The 21,617-nt window shown below is 38.1% G+C and overlaps 1 long non-coding RNA gene across 1 annotated transcript in view; it reads left to right on the top strand.

Annotated features, from left to right (window-relative positions):
* LOC123480086 (uncharacterized) overlaps positions 1 to 5,982 on the top strand; it is a 29,766-nt gene extending 23,784 nt beyond the window's left edge. Inside the window, exons 4-5 of the long non-coding RNA XR_006655949.2 lie at positions 1,582 to 1,693; positions 2,148 to 5,982. This is a non-coding gene — a long non-coding RNA (uncharacterized lncRNA). The remainder of the gene's footprint in view (positions 1 to 1,581; positions 1,694 to 2,147) is intronic.
* Positions 5,983 to 21,617: the final 15,635 nt, after the last annotated feature.

Below are 21,617 nucleotides of genomic sequence, written 5' to 3'. Positions count from 1 at the left end.
TTTCATAAAATAATTCAACATTTTCTAATCTGGATCCACATTTTCCTGTGAGCACCTTATGCTTTACTAAAAAAATGGCAGCTGAAAGTTCACATTTTAAGTCCCAAATTACTGCCTTTAGATCCATTGAAACATCTGAATAGTGGGTCAAAGTAAAAAATGCATAATTTTAAAAGTTAACAAAAAGTTGCTAATGGAAATAAAATGAAGATTAATATAATTGTGATACATTTTAATGCCTATCTTATTTCCATGGTCAAAGATTTTAGGAAGCAGAAATCCTTGTGAAATATTTGCCACGGCTAACATCTTTGTTTTCATATAGCCAAGGGGGAAGAAAGGAGAAAATTCTCATAGGTTGTTTAGATCCTGTGATTAAGTAACTAATTTAAAAAACATGAGTGGTTTATAAAAAAAAGAGCTGAAGTAAATACAAAGAAGCAAGATGTGTGTCAACAGAGAAGAGCATGCAGCAGGAAAACATTGACATGCTCTTTTTATCCTGTTGAATTTTATTTTCACAAAATTTTATTTTATAAACTTTCATTAGAATCATATTGATGATGACTTTTTATACTTGAATAATAATAGCTTACACACTGGAAATAAGGTTTCATTCATGAGATTTATGAAGTTCTGGCCTTAGCCTCTTCTTTAATTTTTATTTTGTTTTTAATTCCAGATGTGTATAATCCGTCTGGACCTCAGATCTTTTACTGCCAATATCTTCCCAAGGCTTTGGTTCAGTTCATTTATAGATATGTTATTATTTGTGTATACACAAATTCTAAATGAAATTCCTTCCTCTAAATACACACATATATCTATGTTCTTCAATATTCATTTTGAGTTCACCTTTTGGCACAATAGCTGATAGGAGAGAAGTGAGGATAAGTTGTTCTTCATAGACATTTGTGAGATACCAGAAATACGAAGTGTGTCTGGAAAAAGTCCAGCCATTGTTAGTATAATGAGAATGGTTTGCGTAACATTGATGCAACTTGGTGGTCAAGGAGGGTGGACTGGAATGCACATGCATGAATAATGACAACTTCACTGTACTAGTCAGTGAGATGGTAGATGCTTTTGGGTGAGCATGTGTACTGTGTGGACGTCACATTAAAAATGACGGAGCAAGCAGAGCAACAAAGTTGCATCAAATTTTGTGTTAAACTTGAACATTCCTCCATGGAAACTATTGAGATGATTCAGAAGGCCTCAGCTATGGGCAGCTGGTGATTGGCAGCTTCATCATGACAACATGCCTGCTCATGCATCACATCTCATGCAAAATGTTTTAGCAAAACATCAAATCACCCAGGTGACTCAGCCCCATTACAGCCCAGATTTGGCGCCCTGTGACTTCTGGCTTTTCCCCAAACTAAAATCACCTTTGAAAGTGAAGAGATTTCAGACCATTGATGAGATTCAGGAAAATATGAAAGGGCAGCTGATGGTGATTGGGAGAACTGTGTGAGGTCCCAAGGTGCCCACTTTGAAGGGGACTGAGGCATCACTGTCCTATGTACAATGTTTCTTGTATCTTCTATCTTCTTCAATGAGTATCTCTATTTTTCATAGTATGTGGCTGGATACTTTCTGGACAGACCTTGTATGTCATGCGGGTGGCTCAAACACTTGCATTTCCCATTACTCTATCACTCCTCAAAGCCATAAAACACCAGTCTGCAAGGTGAGTAGATTTTACTGGTGGTGGATGAAGGAGGGTATTTGTGGTTTCTCATTTGCTTTTGAACTGTCTCAAAAATGATATAATCAGTCATTCTATAAATACTTACATGAAAGTTTTATTGTGTTTTTCTGGCATGCGAGATAAAATACACTTACTGAATATTTCTAGTGTTGGGAAATATTGTACTAGTGGGTTGGATTCTATGTTATTTGGTTATGTTGCAAAATATAAGCTAGGATTTAGGAATGAAATGTTGTTTAAAAAACAGGCCTCCTGAAGACTGGAGAGTCTTTTTCTCTAGAGCCCAAATGCTCCATAAGAGGCCCAGGGTCATTCTGTTCTGGCTGTATGTCTGGACTGTGGTAGCATGCAAAGAGTTCTAAAAGGGATGAGGGTAGATTGTAACTAAGTACATAACTGAATTTTAAAATTGTATGTTTTGTTTTTTGATAAGATGATTGAATTTGATTAAGAAACTACAAGAGCCTGCTGTCACCTCCAGGACAAAATCTAGATTCCCGAGTGCAGCACAAAAAGACTTTATGCACCTTCGCCTCCTTTCAGACTCTTCTGTATTACTTCTTTCTTGCTGCACCAAGCTGTGAATTACCAAATGTTAACCATGGCCTGACCATAGCTGGAATGTCTTCTGCAGTTTTATCTGAACATATCACTCTTTCAAGATTGGGTTCAAATGACATCTCCTTGGTGAAACATCCTCTGACTACCCAGGAAAGTCAGTAGGTCCTTCTGCATTTCCCCTGTTTGGGGCAGTTATCCGTACTGTATCACACCGTAGAGTACTTGAAGATATATTTATCTCCCAACCTAGATTGTAAGCCTTCTGGGCATAAGGATTGTGTCATACCCATTTTTGTATTCCTTGGATATTGCATAGTACCTGGCCGACGATAGGTGCTGTATAAATTTTTGTTGAAGGAGATCTAACTTTGTACAACATCTGTGCCCCATACTTTGATCATTAATGAGAGCTCACCTATCATAAGAATCTTGTACCACACACTCTGGAACTCTGTCTGTAAAGGAAACACTCTCTGTGCATATCATTGACATGCAAGAGTACTTGCAGGTTCGTTTGCCTTAAAGAAGGCTTATGTCCATGTGCAGTTCTTTTTGTGGAGCCAGCAGCATTGTTCTGAGCATCACACTCGGTACAGATGAACTAATTTGAATACATTGCTCCTCATAAAGGTGCAGCAGAACCACCTGCCCACCATTTCCATTTAAAAGTATTCACTGTAGTTCAAAACTAAAGTTGGTAGGGAAAATTACTTATAAACCCTGAAATGCTAGTACCTCACATAACAACTGGTCAATATTTCAAACATTCAGACCATAGCTAGGAATTCAGAGGTAATTAAATGGGCATAGCTATGCAAAGGAAAAAAGTCCACAATGTCCATATTAACAGAAAAGCACTTCATTCTTCTACTCAGACAGAGCCTACTCATTCCTGCTTTATAGTTTTAACAAACTTTTGTTTGTTTCCATCTTTTAGGAGATTAGAAGGGGCATATTACCCAGATTTGGGACATAAGATTTCTAGATGCAGGCAAATGAAACAAGAAATGTTGGCTCATTATTGAATTCTGGAATGTCAGAGAAAGCAATATAAAAATAAGTGGAAGATAGGCTTAACTGTGGGATACTTCAGTATATTTCTAGCTCATTTAGCCTTACATCTGCATTAGGGCTAATTTTATTAGTCATTTCTTGCCACCTTTTCTCCTACACTTTCCCATTTCTCCCCTTCTCTTCTCACAATTCTGCTCTGCCTTTGTTGTGTTAAAAACACACTATCCAAGTTCCCAAAAAGCTTCATGTGGTCCTTCAGAGGTCAGTACACATGACCGTTCAGGCACGGGGTCAAGTTATGAACTGAACATTTGGTCCATTACGACCCCCCCTCTCCCCACCATAAAAAAATGTCAGCTTCTGAATCCCGGCAGCTCCCCCTGTTTCCCTGTGGAGCTCCCAGATGTGCCAAGTCTTCGCCTCATTTCTCACTGTACCTGCTCTTAGATGCCTCTAATACCTGTGCTGCTAGACCAGTGGGGCTGCCTGGTCTCAGGGCATGGCCATTCCTATCTGAGGCTTTGTGTTGCTAAGTGTGGACAACCTGACTATGGAAGTTTAAGATGATAACTTTTAAGCATCTCTGGATTTTGTAGCTGACTCACTGGAAATCTCCAGTGAAATATCCAGAGTGGCAGTGGCTTTACATGTCCAGGGGAGTAATAAAGATGGTCACAGAAACCATGGAATTTTCACAGCAGTGTTGTCCTTTAGACCATGGACTACAGTGGAGACAACCTCCCCTCCACAGAACGACTCTCCTCTAAAACGTGCTATGTTGAGAGTTTCTTTGCCCGTCTCACTGCCTGTCAAGGACCTCCACAGACAGAGTTCTTCAGTGCAGAGTGGGTGGTTCTGTACTGCTGTGCCACCCACGGGAAGAGTATGCCTGGGGCTTTAATTCGTGTCTCATTGCTTTGCTGACTATGAATTTTGAACTACTAGTGTTACCACCTTCCACTTAGTGATAATTTACTATTCTATTACATGCTTGTGTTTTAGATCAAGTTCTTATGGTACAATTTAGGCGCAGTTATGTGCCTTCCTGCTTGCTTAGATAAAATTACAACACATGGTTTAATTAGTAAGATGTGTATGTTCACAAAGAAAGACACATTTCCCACCAATTTCTTCTCCCGTTCCCGGCAAATTGCATCATGAAAATGTTTTGGAGAAGTAATGGAACCATTCTCTGAGTGGCATTTGTTACCATTTAGCAGTCTATGAATTGATAATTGAGTTACTAACAAAACTGTACCACCTATCTTGGTTGCAAACATCATCTCCATAATTCAGTGACTTCTACCATCAGGACTGTCACGGTGCCTGTGACTCGATGTCCAGCCCTGAGGACCAATATGAAGCTCTTTGGGAACTCAACATTATTCTCACTATTGTCAGTTGTTTGAAATTTTCCTATAATCCCTTGGGGTCTTGAGAGCTTGTGGTCGTCAATGGAGTGGAAATATCTGTTGCAGGGATCACATGCCAAAGCTGCTGCCTTTAATCCTTTAGTTGGAATCATAGGTCGGTTCGGTGAAGATAGGCCTAAGGAAGGAGGATGCAGAGGTGTCACCCGGATGAGACAACAAATGGTGGAGAAAGAAGTTCTGAAAGTGAGAGCTGGAACCTCTGAATTTGTGTATTTATTTTCTGTACATTATAAAAATCATTAAACCCTAGTTGCATAATTAATTTACTGAATCATGCTAGAGCTATCTCTAATTTTTTCTTCAAGCCTCTATTTTCAGGGTACTTGTTGTGGTTTCTCCAGTTTTTATTTTATTCCCTGAAAATAGGTAATTTTATCAGCAATGACCTCTAAAGTTCTTTTCAACCTTAACTACTTATGATTTGCGATTCGTATTTGTTTCCTTAGGAAACTTCTCAGGATGTTTGGTTCTGGTTCTCATTTACACAGTAGTGCCGAGGCGGTGGTGTATCTCGATGAAGTCATCAGTTTGGGCACAGTCTTGATGGAGAGAGCTGATCTCACCAAGATAATCATTCAGTAATTTTTTTCTTTTTGGCATGAGTCTAAGGTTTCTTAATTATATCTGGCTCAGCATATGGCATTGTATATAGATTTTCTTGCCTTTCCCTCTGTTGTATTTCTAAATTTTTACAGATAACGGGAAGCACTGATACCTTTAAGAGGGACTTTTATTACACTCAGTAATGTTTCCTATTATATTTCTTAAAAGCCATGTCAGATAATACAATGCCTAGAACTAGAACATGGAGATTCTCAATTTTAATGAATGTTGTGAATATTGATAGATTTTTTTTCATGTTAGAGTAACTCAGAATTTTTGTAATGCCTATGCAGCTCCCAGTAATTTAGAACAATCAAAATTCAGTATTTAACATGAAGAATTTGGGGGGATTTTTAAAAACTCTGGAAAAAGTGAATTGACTTTATAGAAGCTATTAATTTCACTGACATGAAGTGAATTATGTTATAAATAGTAGGTATTTTGTTATGTTTTATACTAATGTAGATGACAAGGATATAGTATAAGAAATAAATTTCTGACATTTGAGATCAGTAAATGAATATATTATGTATAAATTTGCTGGTAGGATGGGTAGATTCTAGTCAATAAAATCTTCATAATGATTTTCCAACAAATGAGCATTTACTGAACAACGGTAAAATTGGTATAGTCAGCATGACTTCTTAAATATTAAAGGAAAACTGTCAAATCTATAAGAAATTGTGGATATTTATTTTTTATAACAAGTATGCTTTCAGTGAGTGCACAGAATCAACTTTGTTATTTTGCAAAATTAACAGTTATGTATGAAAATAAGTCACAAGAAATCCCATTGAGGCAAACATTGCAACTGTTAACTGTAATTTAAAATGTTTTAGTACAAACTTATTTTTGTGGGTCCACTCTCTTAACTCTGTTGTGGAAATCAATAAGAAAGTATAACTTTACGTAAAATCATTAGCCTTAAACAAAACTTCTTCAGACTGTGTCTGCATAAGTAAAGCCGTGTGTTTTCCAGCCATAGGCAAGTAGTGCCTGTTCCCTAGAAGGGAGACAGGGAGCAAGGTTTTCAAAGAAGTGAGCTTTTGCCTGCAGTGGCTTGGATGACTCACTCTGTCTCAGGGGATAATTTCACTGTGACCATTGAGATTTTTATTTTCTTTCTGGGAGAAGGAATAGATGGGTTTATTTTAAGTACGGGGCAAAGGGATCGTTAGTGGGAATTCTGCATAAAGCTACCCAAGATGTAAGCTGGACAGGAGTCATTCATATTCTTAAGATAAGTTACTTCAAAATATGAGTATAATTATCTTTGAAATGTTACTTTTGAGTGTTTTGTTTTTATAAACTCCCCTCCCCTTTTTTTTTTCTTAGAGGGTGAAGGAAGCACTTAAAATAATGATGGGGGTTAGTGGTATTTGTAGGTCAGGATTGTCTGGCAGTCTTTTCATCTTCAAATGAACAGATGACCATATGTAAAGTAACCGTCCTATACTGTGAGTATTTTAAATCCGACTTTCAGGTTTGGAATGCTCCTGACATCACCTACAAAGATCAGTGCTGCTAGCCTCAAGTTTCTGTTGTGCTTCAGTGTCCTCAGAAGGCATAGAAAACGAACTTGTCACATGCTCCTGCCTTCCCGTCAAGAAACTCACCTCAGGCTAATGAATGCAGAGAGACAGGTCTTTACTGTGCCAAGGTTGTATGCAAACTGCTCAGGATCATTTGGGGCCCTACTGGCAGCTCTCAAAGCATTCCTGGGTTTACAGCCCCCAGAATATCTTGGGCAGAGTTTGTTTCCCTAGCTCTGACCTATTACTGAGAGTCAAACCTCTATGGAAAAAGAAGTGCCTCATTTTCTCAGGGGCTTCTCTGCAGAACCTGTGGCGAGTTCTCCTTTCCAGTGATCATAATGCTGCTTGAGTTTGTTTTCCAGAAAAATGCATCCATACATTTGTAGCTGGTGGGGGCACTGTTATGTTGCCCATTGTGGAAGGCATACCAAAAAAACCCCACCACGATTTGTAACAAGCAATACTATATAGTTTTCCAGGTTACTCAGATATTCAAACCTGCATAACCAATCATCAGGGTAAGAAATTTTCCTTTAAGCTGTTAGCGTAATACAGCCTGTGACTTTTCAACTCAGGGAATGAGACTCATTTCTCTATCTGTCCCATTCAGAACAACTTCTCCCTTACTGCATTTAGAACAGTGTAACTGAGAGGCAATACGGGAAGGCAATATCATGGAGTGGTTCACATTACGCTGAATTTTATTGTAGTCTGACATTGTGAACCTTTGGAATCCTTGAAAGCAGCACAATGGCAAAACCTGCTTCTAATGGACTGAAGAAAAATATTTGGACATAGTGATAAGTGGGGCAACTTTTAGAAATCATGACTTGAAAACATTTTCTGAGCAAGTGCGATTTCTGTTGTCCCAGTTCACGGAATGATATGAAAACAGTCTGCCACTGGCTAGAACTACTGCTTTTTCCCCCTGATGGGCAGAGCTTTATTCTTGAAGGCATAATGTGATCTACAACATCTCCAAACTCCAGCTAAAAGCCCCGCTCTGTCTTCCATTCTTCTTTACTTCTTCTCCCAAATTATTATATTAAAAGTATTCGAATTTAGGTGCCGTGAGAGTATTCACTTTAATCTGTTTATTTTCTAATAGGATACATCACTGATGTTTATAACAATACACTTTATGTTTTTTTATAAAAAGCAACAAATCATTTTATTTCCATTATTCTCTACTCTGAAATATGTGGTGTTGTATATTCCTTAGGTTTGAATGATTTTTGAAAATTAGTGTAGCTATATTTTTCAGCTCCTATGGGAATGTCTGCAAACACCACACAGGGCCCCCCACAGGGGCCCCTTCACTAGAATCCCATGGTCCAGATTAGAAACGATACTTAATTAACAAGACTGACAAGTTAGACTGAGAGGCACAGATTTCTACAGGATGTTAGGAAAAGAAGCTCCCTTTTATGAATCCAATCCCAAACTATTTTTTTCCTTTTCCCTCCTTCGCTACCACTGCCATGTCCCTGTTCTTCGCTTTTCCCCAATTAACCTTTTCTGTTGTTGTGCCTGGCACATAGTAGGTGCAGAGTAAATATTTGTGTGTGTGAATGAATGAAGGACGTTCAGGACACAAAAGCTTCTTGGTTCACTTGAGTCAGCTGGCTCTTAGCAGTATTCAGTGTATAAACTGGACGTGTTGTTGACAATTCTCTTTGCTCTTTGTGTGCATAAGCTAAGAATAAACAGCACTGAAGGGAAGGGAGTGCTTCATTCATCGGAGGATTACACCATCATAAACTCACCAAAGTGTACCACACAGAGCTAGTGATCATAGAAGACAGGCAACCCGGGCCCCATCATTAAATATAGAAGCCTGTCTTCAGTGTTTTTATCCAAACAGACACTCTGTATTTTGGAAATTTCCACCACACTTCCTTTTGAGTTGCTTCTTTTCTCAAGATACCAAGACTGAAACTTTAGAAAAGTCGACTCGGTCAGGAAAGCTGGCAAAAAGATGGCAATATACATTCCTTTGTCCTCCACACTCCACCCCACCCCCGCCCCCACACAAGGGACCATTCTGTTAATGCTTCTTGGCTGAATTTTATGTCCCTGACAAATTTCTGTACTCTGATTGAAAGACTAGAAACTCTGACATTCCAAGATTTCAGGTTAATACTAAATGATTCCTTTTTCTCTAGACCAAATAAAAGTAATAATGTCTCAAGTCTATTCTTTAATTAAACACCAACCATATAAAGAAACTGAGGTAGAATTGGTAAAGCTATTTGTGGTTTACCAGAAATGTTTCACACCTAAAGGCTCAATATTTTTTCTTTCACTTAGTGAATCGTTTTCTATGTGTGTGTGTGAGTGTTAAGTACCATCTTTGCTTTAGGTTATTTAAAGTATGCAACATTAAATCCTTCATATAGCTTTCAAAATATTATTAGTATTTTTAGTGTTTTAAATACTTAATATTTAGTACAATATATTTATTAAATTGAAATAATTTAAAACACTGACATATTTTTAAAATATTAAGTATTTTAACTACCACTAAAAATGTACTAAAATAAGCAAATAGGTGAGACTACTGGTGAAAGCCACAGCAAAGACGAAACTGCTCCTCTGCTGAGGCGACAATGTGAAAACCAGATCGTGTGGATTCAGGCTTCAAACAGTATTCCTGTCCCTGAGTAACATCCAGTGTCCATTTGCCTTGGTTTAGAGATGCTTGTATTTGTCATTGTCCTATGACGCCTTATACTAACTTAAGGTAGCTTGAATGTGTTTCCCTTTCTTGTTACCTGACAAAGCCAAATATACTCATGTTATGATGGTAAAATGGAATTGTACATTCTGTAGAATTATTTGTAAACTATTTGTAAACTCTAAGCTGGTGTTCAAACAGGAGGTGGGACTGGAGATGTTTAGGATATAAATTAGCCCGAAAATGTTAGTGCTTACTAAGGAAAAGTTCATTTGGTGGCCAACTCTCATTACAGTTGTGTAAGTATTCCCTGGCCTTGTGAAGTCGTCTGCAAGTAGTCGCGACCAGTGTATTGGAGTAACTCCTTACTTACCTGAATACTGATATTTTGGTAACCTAAGCTTTCTTGGCAGAACATGCAGTTGCAGAACATCTAGAAAATTTATGTAGTAAGTCTTTATCCAGAGTCAAGTTGATTGCTATTTAGCATCAATTGTTAAAATATTTAAATCTCTTTTTCTATCTCAGAATAGACTGGAAAGAAGAAGGTGAAATAATATTAGACACAGGTAGAGCAGTAGAAACATCTTAACTGGGAACCTGGAACTGAAACAAGAAGCAGTCAACTTCAAGGGCCAACAGGACACAAAGATATATAATATAATAGTGGAGAATTTGCATTCCAAAAATTCTTTTATGCAGGTAAGGACACAATTTATAAACTATTCAATAAAATAGCTAAAATTAAAGTGTTTGTTTTACATAATCAGTAAATATTTACTTGGAAAATGCATTTGCGGGGCCATCTCATTAATGTGATGGGCATTGTTTTAAGAACTCATCCATTCTTTCAGAAGGTGGAGTTTTTTGTTCCTCCCATAGCCCCCCCAGTCTTAATTCTCAGAAGTTTTGATGTAAATCAAAAATATTCTTTGGTAGATCATAATACCTTAAAATACTCATCAAAAGCATGAGTTGATATCTGAGATATCTGGAAAAATGTACAATAAAATGTACAGTTTTCTCCTCTTCCTTTAATGCTGATATAGTCACTAATTTACTGATGATGTAAACTAAGCAGGTAAATACAGGCACTTAAAATTCTATGAAAGCCAATGCTACTACAAAAAGTGGCACCTGAAAGGCAATCTTGGGGATCCTGTGGATGTGACCCCCCAAGCCCCAGTTTTTTGATGTTATATTGAAAAAAGAATTCAGTATATAACTAATGTTTTATAGTAAATACTTCATTTTATCCCTTTCATGTAATGACTGCCCTGTGTAACAGAAGTCCTTATGTGTTTAGTGTTTAAAGGTTCAGAAGGGAACTAGAGCTGGTCTAGGAGACCTTCAGCTGCCCATCAGGCTATTGTCTGCCCATGATGACATGCTCACTCTCTGCTCTCCTCACCCTGACACACCAGTCACCTGCAGCTGGGAAATCTCCCTTCAACACCAACTTATTCCTGAAAAGAAAGTAACGCCACCAGTACGCAGAGCCCGTAGACAGCGCGGACGACAGGGATGAGCATGATGCCCACACGGCTCCTCCCATTTCCCCTTTCCCGGCACTGGCCATGGATTGTCAGTGGCCAGCTAGTTATAAACAGGCTTGATTTATTTGTTTTCTATGAAGGTCTTCATCACAACAAAACAACTGCATTATAGCAAACATTTGGCTGATCCGTGAAGCATATTGTGAAGAGAATCTACCTATGATCCTGGAAATACCAGACCACTGCATATTCAATTCCACAATTTTGTACTCTCAGTGAGTCCTTCGGAGTGCCAAGTTGCCAGTCTGACCGACTGCATGGAAGCTGGCCACCAAGATGCCCGCCTCCAACAAACCATTGCTGTTACTCTGTGTTATCCAGCTTGGGTTTAGAGGCTGAAGGTTAAAAAGCATGTTGAATTTTTATGGTAAAAAAGTGCATCAGGAGGGCAACTACATACTAGGTTACCCTCCCAGATTGACCCCTGTCCTTAGGTTTTTATTGCCTGAACTGGCACCAAAGAAACTCCTTGAAAATAACACGTTCCTTGTCCATTCAGTGGTTAATGATGCTTAAAAAAATCACAGTTTGTGACTGTGACCTAAATTATGCCAGAAGCTGTAAAACCATGGTTTCTTTAAATTCAAATATGACCCACATGCTTTAAAACCACTACACTGACCCTATAGTGCTGTTGCTGAGTGTGCGTGTCCTCACAGAAGCACACACACACACACACACTCACACACACAAAACACTTGGCAATAAATGACTCGATAAAAGAAATGCTATTTTTCAGACTTCCATGTTAAAGAAAAGGCTCATGAAAGAGATGTAAGTGAGCTTTAAGCCAAACATTTGTTTGGCTTTGCTGCAGCAGGCTGCAGGAATGTAAACTTTTTTTTTTTTTCAATGACTTCAGCTCCTAATTTGAAAGCTTGGATTTTTAGGAGTGAGCAAGGACTATATTTGGCCAAAAAATTCTGCTGGCTTTACTTAGCCACTCTGCACATTCAAAACAATACTTCTTTATCAAAAAAACAATAGTCTGTTTTATTCACAGCACATGTAGAAGTTGGAACATCGACTAAATTCCACTTTCTTCTCTCGCAGTGTGTCTGCAACCAGCTAATGAGCTGCAACAGAGCCTGGCCTTCATTTTCAGCACATTAAGCTCATCCCTCCTAGGAATTGTGGTCGGGCTGTGGCACCGCCCCTAGGTATGGGTGGGATTTGTTTCTTCTACCAGTGGTAGGTTAGCCACATGGGTACGTGCTGTCGCACCACACAACAAAATTTTCTCTATAATAACCAGTCTAAGTAGCCTTTTACCCCACAAAAGTAGATCCCATTTAATTTACTTTGTGTTTATAGCACTCCCTCTCAAACCGCATTGTTGGCACAGGCTGATATTTATACAACTTTTTATTTTAAACTATTTATTTAGAGTTGAGACTTCAGTAGCACTCCCTGTCGGATTCATTGAGCGTGCTTAGTTCAGGATCCTGAAGATGTAAATTGGGAAGAGCGACGTGTGTTCGTGGGACTCGTTTCCTCAGTGTGTGGACGCCCACACAACTCTCGCTGGGAGGTTACACATGTGTTGATAAAATTTATGATACAAATCGCTGACAGGAAATTTTATGTTGTTAGGTGATTAAAAAATAACTATTTTTGCTTATTGTGTCTGCACAGTTCTTTGACAATATAGTTGATCAAATCAGTTATGTAACGGGCATCTAAATTTTTTTCATTTAGAAGTGGCAGTGTCATTAGGGATCTCTTTTTATACACAGTGCAATATTCTATTACTCAATTATTCTAATGGAAGTCTCTGGTCAGCTGAGCACTTACCACAGAAGAAAAGGAAAATAAAGTTCTTGATTTTGTATCTGACCTATTTTGGAGCTTTACCCAAGTTATATTTTTCTTAAAGTTTTTTTACTTTTTTAACTTTTAAAGTGAGGGAAGGAATATAAATTTCAAGCTGACACTAAACCACATAAAATGAAGTGGCATCTGGTCAACTTTTCTACTTATGGTGGACATTTCACACTGTTAGTGATGTCGAACCTGCATTTTCTATGAGGTGCTGCGTATCGTTTGTAAATCCTACACTATTTCGTGATCTAACAATACCAGTAAAGTCTTGCTTACCTATTTGATCCTCTTTTACTTTCTTCTTTTGATAAATACCTATTCATTTTCAAGACCTGGCTTATGTATTGTCTCGTTAGTGAAAAAGGTCTCATCTCAAAGAAGAACACTACGGTATTAGAGTAAGGTACTCTTTTGAGATAGTAACCAATGCTTCTGTCTTCCTAGTATTCCCTACAACCTTTTTACTCTTTCTCTGCATTAAGCAGAATAGGCCACCTCAGAGAAGGGACAACAAAAATAAAACAAGTGACAATAAAGGTATTAACTTCTCTGTTTTCGTAACTCAAAATTAAGGTCTCCATTGAGAACATAGATTTGAGAGAATAAGGGGTCAATTTCTGTTGTGCTCCCCTCAGTCGAGGGTAGGTAAAGACTTCATGGGTCCTGGGAAAGGAAAAGACTTGAGAAGGGACTAAAGGAACTTAGATGCCAGGAGTGAGGATCCCTAAGAAGGGGTGCAGAGAGGGCCTGCAATGGTAAACAAGCAGAAGAGGGCTGGGGTGAGGAGGGTGTCCCAAGGTCAGCAGAGAAGAGACGAGGGCCTTCCTAGAGTATAATGAAGAGGGTGCAGTGAGGACTGGATTCCCCTTCCAACTCTGCTCTCCAGATTCCCTGGCACTTTTTAAGCCCCTGGAAGTTAGAAGCAACCCAGCAAAGAGGGGGTTAGAGGAGGCCTAATTTCTGCCACTGTGTGAATAGGGGCTTCAAATCAAACAATAAAATGTTGTGGAAAAAAATGAAAATGTTTTTGCACATCTGAGTTCAGCAGCTCCAGGTTTGTATGTATCAAAAGAAAAAACTATACCTTCCTCATTGTCATACATCTGTGTCAGAGCATGCGTGACACGTAGTAGGCACACAGTAAACAGTTGGTAGCAGAATGAATCAATATTGTAGAGCCGGTGTTATATGCCAACAGCTCCATATCTTTGATCTGGTTTCACTGTTGGGTCAGAAAAAAAAAGTTTTGCCTTTCCTGCCTTATTTTTGCTTGCTGCATGCCAGCTTGGCCTGTTTACTCCTGTGGTTTCCTGAATTCCAAAACAATGCGGCATTGCCTGAAATTACACTTCAGTGCTTTCTGGAGCATTTCTGCTGCCCACCCTACTTGCAGGGACTCCACTTCAGTTCCTTGAACGCCAGCTGCTGTGACAGTTCGTTGTCACTAAGCCTCTACGTGCATCCACCCTAGAGGAGTTGAGTGGGACCACATCAATGCTGGGGAACTGGCTGTCTTCCAGAACTGCACTGTGGGTCATTCTGTCTCGTGCTTTGGTAAGGTCTATTTTCTCCATGGCCTTTCAGTGGGGAGAGGGGCCTGGGATAGGGCAGAGCCTGGAAAATAGAAACAGAATGCCCAGCGTGGGTGTAAAATGTCCCCTTTCCCTCTTGAGCCAAGGAGATCATTCAGGGGACGTTCCACTTACACATTCCCTTCTAGTCTAATTTTTACTCAACCTTTTTTTTTCCTGGCACCTGTAAACCAGATGGGATATCCACTGACATACTGAGCTGTGTAGGATGAGGGGGCTCTCTGTTTCCTCCTTCAGCTCTTGTAAAGGCATCTGCTATTTCCCTTGCGCATCATTTAGACCTCAGTATCCACATCTTCCAAGTCACATTCGTGTGATCAAGCCCTTTAAAACTCTAAGACATTAAGTACCAATGGCACTTTGATGTCTTTTACACCTAGAATGCAAGACTAGAAATACAAGTCTGAAATATGTAAGAAAGTGTAAATTGCCCCGCCCACTCCTACTTCTTTCCTATATCAGTTCGTTTATTTTTGGTTACAAGTAACAAAACACCCAATTCAAGCTGGCTTCAACAGGAATGTAAGGGCCTCTTAACTGAAAGGTGGCATAGTGTAGGTGGTTCCTTTTTGTTAAGAAAATTTGATTATTTCTGTCTTCTCACTCTGCCTTTCAGAACCTTCCTCATGGTCACGAGATGACCGCCAGCAGCAGACACCAGGGCCACCTGTTTTCCTGTGCGTGTCCTATGGAGCCGTGGAAGCCACTACGGAACCTCCTTTCCCAGAAATCCTCAGCAAACATATCCTTGAATTGAACCTACACAGTTCTGACATACACATCATATGCATGCAACATTTCACTTTCCTCCTCCTTCTTCACTTATCACCTCCACCGTCTCTTTGGTTAAAGTAGATAAAAGGGAATGAGGACAATGTAACATAACAAAGTGGGCCTGGATGAGACTGCAATGAAGAATGTACTCTCAGTGACACAGGCTCCAGCTGCTTGCAATTAATCACTCTCACTTAATTAATTAATCAATTGAAGCTGATTGAGGCTGCAGAAAGAGTTTAGCGAAGCTGTGTCCAAGCCCCAGCTTTGCTGTTTACTAATGAGATGGGTAGTCCCAGTCGATTTGTTTCACCTCTCAGAAACCCTGTCTTCTCGTGAGAATCAAGCGAAATGCTTGTAAAAGAACGTTGATCATGTCTACATTTTCCAAATGCCAGGTGTTACTATTACTGTTCCTGCTGGAAGTAAAAGAGGGAGACTGGTCTTCATTGTAAGAGACCTACATTGAAAAGTTTTATCAGAGTCTTCATTTATTACAAAAATAAACGTTTATGGACAGTTTGAAACTGTGCTGGATGCTAAAACTCTGGTATGTATAAATAAATATGAATGTTAATTATATTTATAGAGGAAATTAATGTGAGATGATATGAGAAGTTGAGTGGCAACTTCCAGGGCATACCTAGAAAATTCCCTTTTATCCTTGAGTAACCACCTCATATCTGTTTGACTGTTCCCCCTTTATTTTCTTTCCTCATTTGAGTGGAGAAAAGAAAATTCAGTTAGCTAAGGATCTAAGTAAACTAGATTCCAATACCTTGAGTTTTTGGTATATATGTATTATGTTAAGAAACTTGTGTGCTTAGTATTTTTTGATTTATAGGTGATGTTGCAATATATATTATTAATAAATTATTAATACACTATTTTAAAATTAGAATTGTTCAGTACTTCTTTAGAAAAACTTCTTATTCTATAATGAATTCCAAAGTTTTGAAACACAAATGTAAAGTTAATTGTGTTGAAATTTGGAGTTTATGAACACCAAAACAAACCCTCCCTTTCCACATGAACAGGCATACAGCTCAGAGTTAAATTTAGACCTTAGCTGAGAAATAGTCTAGTTCAGGTTCTTCTAACTTTCATCTCTTTGCTCCTTTTGGTTCATCTTTATCCAACTTTATTTTTAATTGATATGTGTTATATATTTCAACTTTCTAAGTGTTTTCATATTCTTTATGGAATTTACAAAAGAGAAAAAGAAAGATATGGAGGGAAGGAGAGAAAAAGGGAGGGAAGAAAAATAGAGAGGGACATGGAGGAAGGAATGAGCAGCTCAGAGCTGAGCGGTAGTTTGGAAATGAGAGGGAATCTGACGAGACACCAGTAGTTCGTCAGAAGGTACAAGTGTCGAAGAGTCTAAATGAGACCCAAACAGAAGGTCATGACAGAGGAGATGAGGTGTAAACCTAAGAACTATTTCAGGTGAACAATAGAGAGGGCTTGCCAACTCAGGAAATAATTGTTTTGAAATGATGGTAATGAAAAGTGGAATGTCAGGGATACTGAAGGTTTGAACCAGGCTGACCCCAGAAGAGTTATGAGCATGGGGTGAGAGAGGGGGCAGAGATAATGGTGCCAGACACTGTGCTAGCCAGTTTATAGAAAGCCTTTAACTTTGCATAGAACATCTCATTTAATTCCCCAAATAACCGTGCCAGATATTAGCATTCCCTTTTTACATATGAGTAAACTAAGAAAGAACAAGCTTTTTGTCTCGTTTTATTTTTTAAACTGGTAATTCTGACTAATATATACACACAAAAAAAAATCCAAAAAGAAATCCAGGTGGCTATTTGGCCAGTTTGATTAACATAGTCATTCAGTGTGGACAATTCAGGTCAAAAAAGGCCACCCCACTTTCCTCTCCAAATACAATAGCATGTTATGATCTCGTTCCTGTGTAAGAATGTGTGTTTGGAGAAAATTCTTTTTACTACAGGAATTTTCTTCTTTTTGTTGACTATATAATGTTGACTTTACTCACTCGGCAACTTGGATGTGCCTGGAGAATGTAGCTGCATTATGTTGTCTATAACTACTGTGGTTCTCTTATAAGTTTAAAGTCCTATGTGGTTTAAAATTTGGTCCACAATAATTAAAACCACCCCTTTTCGGTGATGCTGCTCCTTTAGGAAAACATGATTTGTCTCCCTGACTTCTCAGTATTCTGTCCAGTCCTCCGCGCTCCCTCCAGTTGGCATGTGGGTGTGTGGTGGAGGGGTAAGGCTTTCACAGCCGGCATCTGTGAGTGTGGAGTCCTCCTGACCCTCTCATTTTCAGGGTGATGTCCCTTGTCTGTTGTCTCGACGGCACTCCCAGCTGATGCAAGCACCTTCTCTCTTGGCTTGGTTGACTTGCCCTCACCATGTGGCGGCACCTTGCCTGCTAGCTCTCAGCTCAGTCGTCAGTTCCCCATGGGACAGGGATGGGTGCTGTGGAAACACCTGGTTTCTATCCAGGCTACATTGCAATGAAGTGGAGTTTATGAAAGCCACTTGTCAAAGCTAATAGGTGACTCTCAGGAGCTTAGTGCAGGCAGCCTTAGAGTATGGAGGAGGTCGAATTTTAGTCAGATATGGAATTTGAGGTTGATTTCCCCTGGGTCTTCCTACGCCATACCAGTCAGAAGAGTGAAAGCCAAAAAGAGAAACTGGGAAGCAGTCTTACGTTGCTTTCCACACTCCACTGTCCTCAGGTCTCAGAAACAGCAGTGGTGGGCTTCATTCCCTGCCCTCTTTGCCCTAAGTTCTTCTACCAGAAAACAGCCAGCCATGTGGCCTGGAGAGCTCCTGAGTGGGAGATCTCCTCTCTTCATTAGGGGAGTTCTAGGAAGAGTCCTCCCAGTTTAGTCCTTAAAATGTTAAATAGAAACTAAAAGAATTTAGCAAATCCATTTATTCTCTACAAAGTCTAACTTTCAAGCTAAATTCTTACTTTTTCCTGACCTAGGACAATAAGTTTTCTGATTCTATCTTAAAGGTGGCAGACTGCAAAGAAATGGAATTTAGAGAATGTTGTGAAATACGTTGGTTTAATATTTGCAAAATACCATCCATAGTACCATTACACAGACACAGTCAAAAGTCCAGAAATCTGTGGAACTAAATGTTCAGTTTATACTGTCTAGAATCTGGTAAAATTAACAGGAGAATCACTTTCTAATCTATTTTGTCTAGCAAATAAGAAAGGTGGAGAGTTGATTTTTATTGTGAGCTAAAAGTGGATGTAAACTAGTAGTATATTTGGAAAACAGCCTATAAAAATGAAATAATTATAGCCACCGTGACAAAAAAAGTGGGCCGACACTTCTTTTATCAATAAATAACAAATTAACAAAAAGGTGACTTTTACAGTGCTATGTTTCTGAGCTGTTTCTAAACTGGCATTTTTAGAGATTGGTTTTTACGTGTTTTGTCAGGAGAAAAACCTTTAGTAAATTTTATTTTATGAATGCTACAGTTTAGAGTTCTGTTTTATGTGATAGCAAAATAAACTGGCTTCTTTTATATATTTTTCCCATTAGATTTCACTATTTGTAGCAGGACTTGTCAAATAAAGGTGAAAATTAAATTATAGTAACATAACAAGTGTACCTAGAAAATTGTGTGAATTCTTTAACAAAAGCTGTACATTTGCTTTACTCAAAGGAATATTTCTTTTGTGGTGCAAACTGATAATTAAAAGTATTGAATTAGATATTTGTAAAAGAATGGTGGGAATTACCCAATATCACATGCATTCTATCTCTTGCTATTCTGTTCTAATTATGAGCCAACATTTTCCCCAAATTCCAAATCCATCCTAAAAAGAAACATATAATGACCACAGTTCTTAAAATAATCTCTGAAATTATGGACACATTTATTCGTGTTAATATGAGTTTTGCTTTTGAATTTAGATGATGGCGCTGTGGATTGCTTTTCTGAATAATTTCATATAAGGACAGTTTGTAAGAACAGATAACACTAAAGGCAATTATAACACGAACCCTTTTTTTCCTCCTGTATGCGCGCAATGGCTGAAGCCTAGAACCTTTTTCTTTATCGTACTTGTTAAATTTTAATGTTAAAAGTTTTTATTCCCATATACATATAAAATTATACATAATGGATGGAAGAATTATGGCAGTATTCTTTATTTCCTCCTCTTCAATAGTCATATGTTCATCTGTCACTCACAGAAAAGCGATCTGTGGCTGCTTTACTGTTGTGTCTTGGGGGTTGCCTGCTTCTCTTCTTCTTATGAACTTAGAATGCAGATGTAACTAAATGTTCTTACCCATGTAATGATATTATAGGCTTTTGTTCTCTTGCCTTTGGTGACTTACAAGTAAAATGTTAAGATGACTTTTAAAAATCTCTTCCTCTGCGTGTGGTAATTTAGGCAACACCTCTGGAATGCAATTTGGGCTTGAAGAAGTCAATATGTATTTTAGTAGTGGGTAGAGGAAGAAGCTTATTTACATATGACGCATACAATTACTTTAATTTCAAGACTTTAATTTGTCATGATTTCTGAAAATTTCTATTTTATATTTTTGAGAAAGGATCTTGCTGCCTGCACACTATATTAACCATTGCTTTTAGGAGAAGAGGAGGTCCTGACCTGAGTTTTCTAGTGACCGCGCCTGGGCGCTGATGGCGTTCTTTCGCTGTCCTTGCCCTCAATGAGGTAACATGCAGTTTAGGATATAAATCTACAGCTATGCATCATTGTCAAACCTCTTTCTTAATCATATGTAAAATGATACATTCTCAAATAGCTATGCTTTCACTTCATAAAGTTTTATCTTAAAAGCAACATTGAAAATATGAAAATGATGATCTCCTTTTCTTAAAACTTATTATCCTTTTGGTGGCTTAAGAGGGAATTGGTTAATATGATTTTTAATTTTTCTCAAGGCCTGTGGAAAGAAACTGGCTTTCTAGAATGTACATGGTTGAGCATCGTACAGAAATAAATATCTCCCCCTTTGGAATTTAAATTGTATCTAGTAGTACTATTTTTATACCTCTTACTAGGAAACGAAATACCTCTAAATTTAGTGCTTTGGAATTTTATTTCTACTAAAATTTTTTTCAGATATTTGAGCACCATAGTAACAGCTCTGCAAGCTGATTCTTCATTACAGTTCTCCGATAAGAGCTTCACTCAAGACGGTTCCTTTGGGATGACTGGGACTAAAAATCAATTCTGATAACATTAGGACAAATTTAAAGATGAAGAATAAAAAACAATCAGAGAAAGCATGCGTGCTGTGGATAAACAGCTTCCCTTAATTAAAAAAATTTTTTTTGCTCAAAAACTAAAATACATTTTATTCAATTTTTAAAATTTCTTTATTATTTTATATCTAGGTAGGATTTTTTCCTCCCTTGGAAAAAATATCTCTTTTATCAGAGATATGAAAAATGTAGCTGAATATTTATGGCAGAGCTAAAGGTCCTTTTTACACTTTACAACAACATTTTTATAAAACCTATAGGTAAGTAATGGGTGTGAAAAGATGAATGCAATGAATCTATTTTTTAAAGTTAATAATTAATTCATTATTTTCAAGAAAATCATTGCATTTTAAAAAACGTGTAGTACACTAGACTGAGCTCTGATCATTTTAGAAAGAAATCTGTCAAAATAAATCAGGTTGATAACTGATTAGCAGAACGTGTAGTCTGTCATTTTTAAATACGTGCCCAATTTCTTCCCATAAATCTTACCTTTAAAATCTTCAAGGGGAAAATTTATTTTGGGCACATTGGCCATGAATATCAGTTGACATTTATACAGTGCACAGAATTTATACTGTGGGTTAGGATGTCGGCCATAATTCTAGGCTGATAGTTTGTAAAGGGAAGATTCCATTTTGTACTGTTTATAAAATGTTACTCTGCAGTTCCATGCTCCAAGACTAACAAAGTCTATCCAAGTATATTCAAGCGCTACAGTTTAACTTATTACATTCATTAAACTAGGCTTAGATTGTCCTAATTATATGTTATCAACAATTAAGGAATGGATCATATGCTACAGACTGGCTAAAACATTCTGTATTCTTGGCTGGATGCCAGCTGAGGTGCCAAGTTCCATTCTACCTTGTCATCAGCTGCATCTCTGCTTTTGCAATACAAGCAGCAGCTGTGCTAGACAAAATAATCTAAATTCTCACATGTACTTTTCCTTTAGGAAACAGCTCACACTGCATTGCATTTCTGGTGTGAATAGTGCTACACCTGAGTGAGTTTGTGCTGAGAGCGTATTTTATGCAAATGTAATTTTTAACAGATATAATCTTTTGTGACTTTCAAATGCATGT

The sequence above is a fragment of the Desmodus rotundus genome, chromosome 1 (genome assembly GCF_022682495.2).
Source record: "Desmodus rotundus isolate HL8 chromosome 1, HLdesRot8A.1, whole genome shotgun sequence".
Lineage (NCBI taxonomy): Eukaryota > Metazoa > Chordata > Mammalia > Chiroptera > Phyllostomidae > Desmodus > Desmodus rotundus.
The sequence above is the reverse complement of the archived record's forward strand: the minus strand, read 5'-3'. Positions and strand labels throughout refer to the sequence as shown.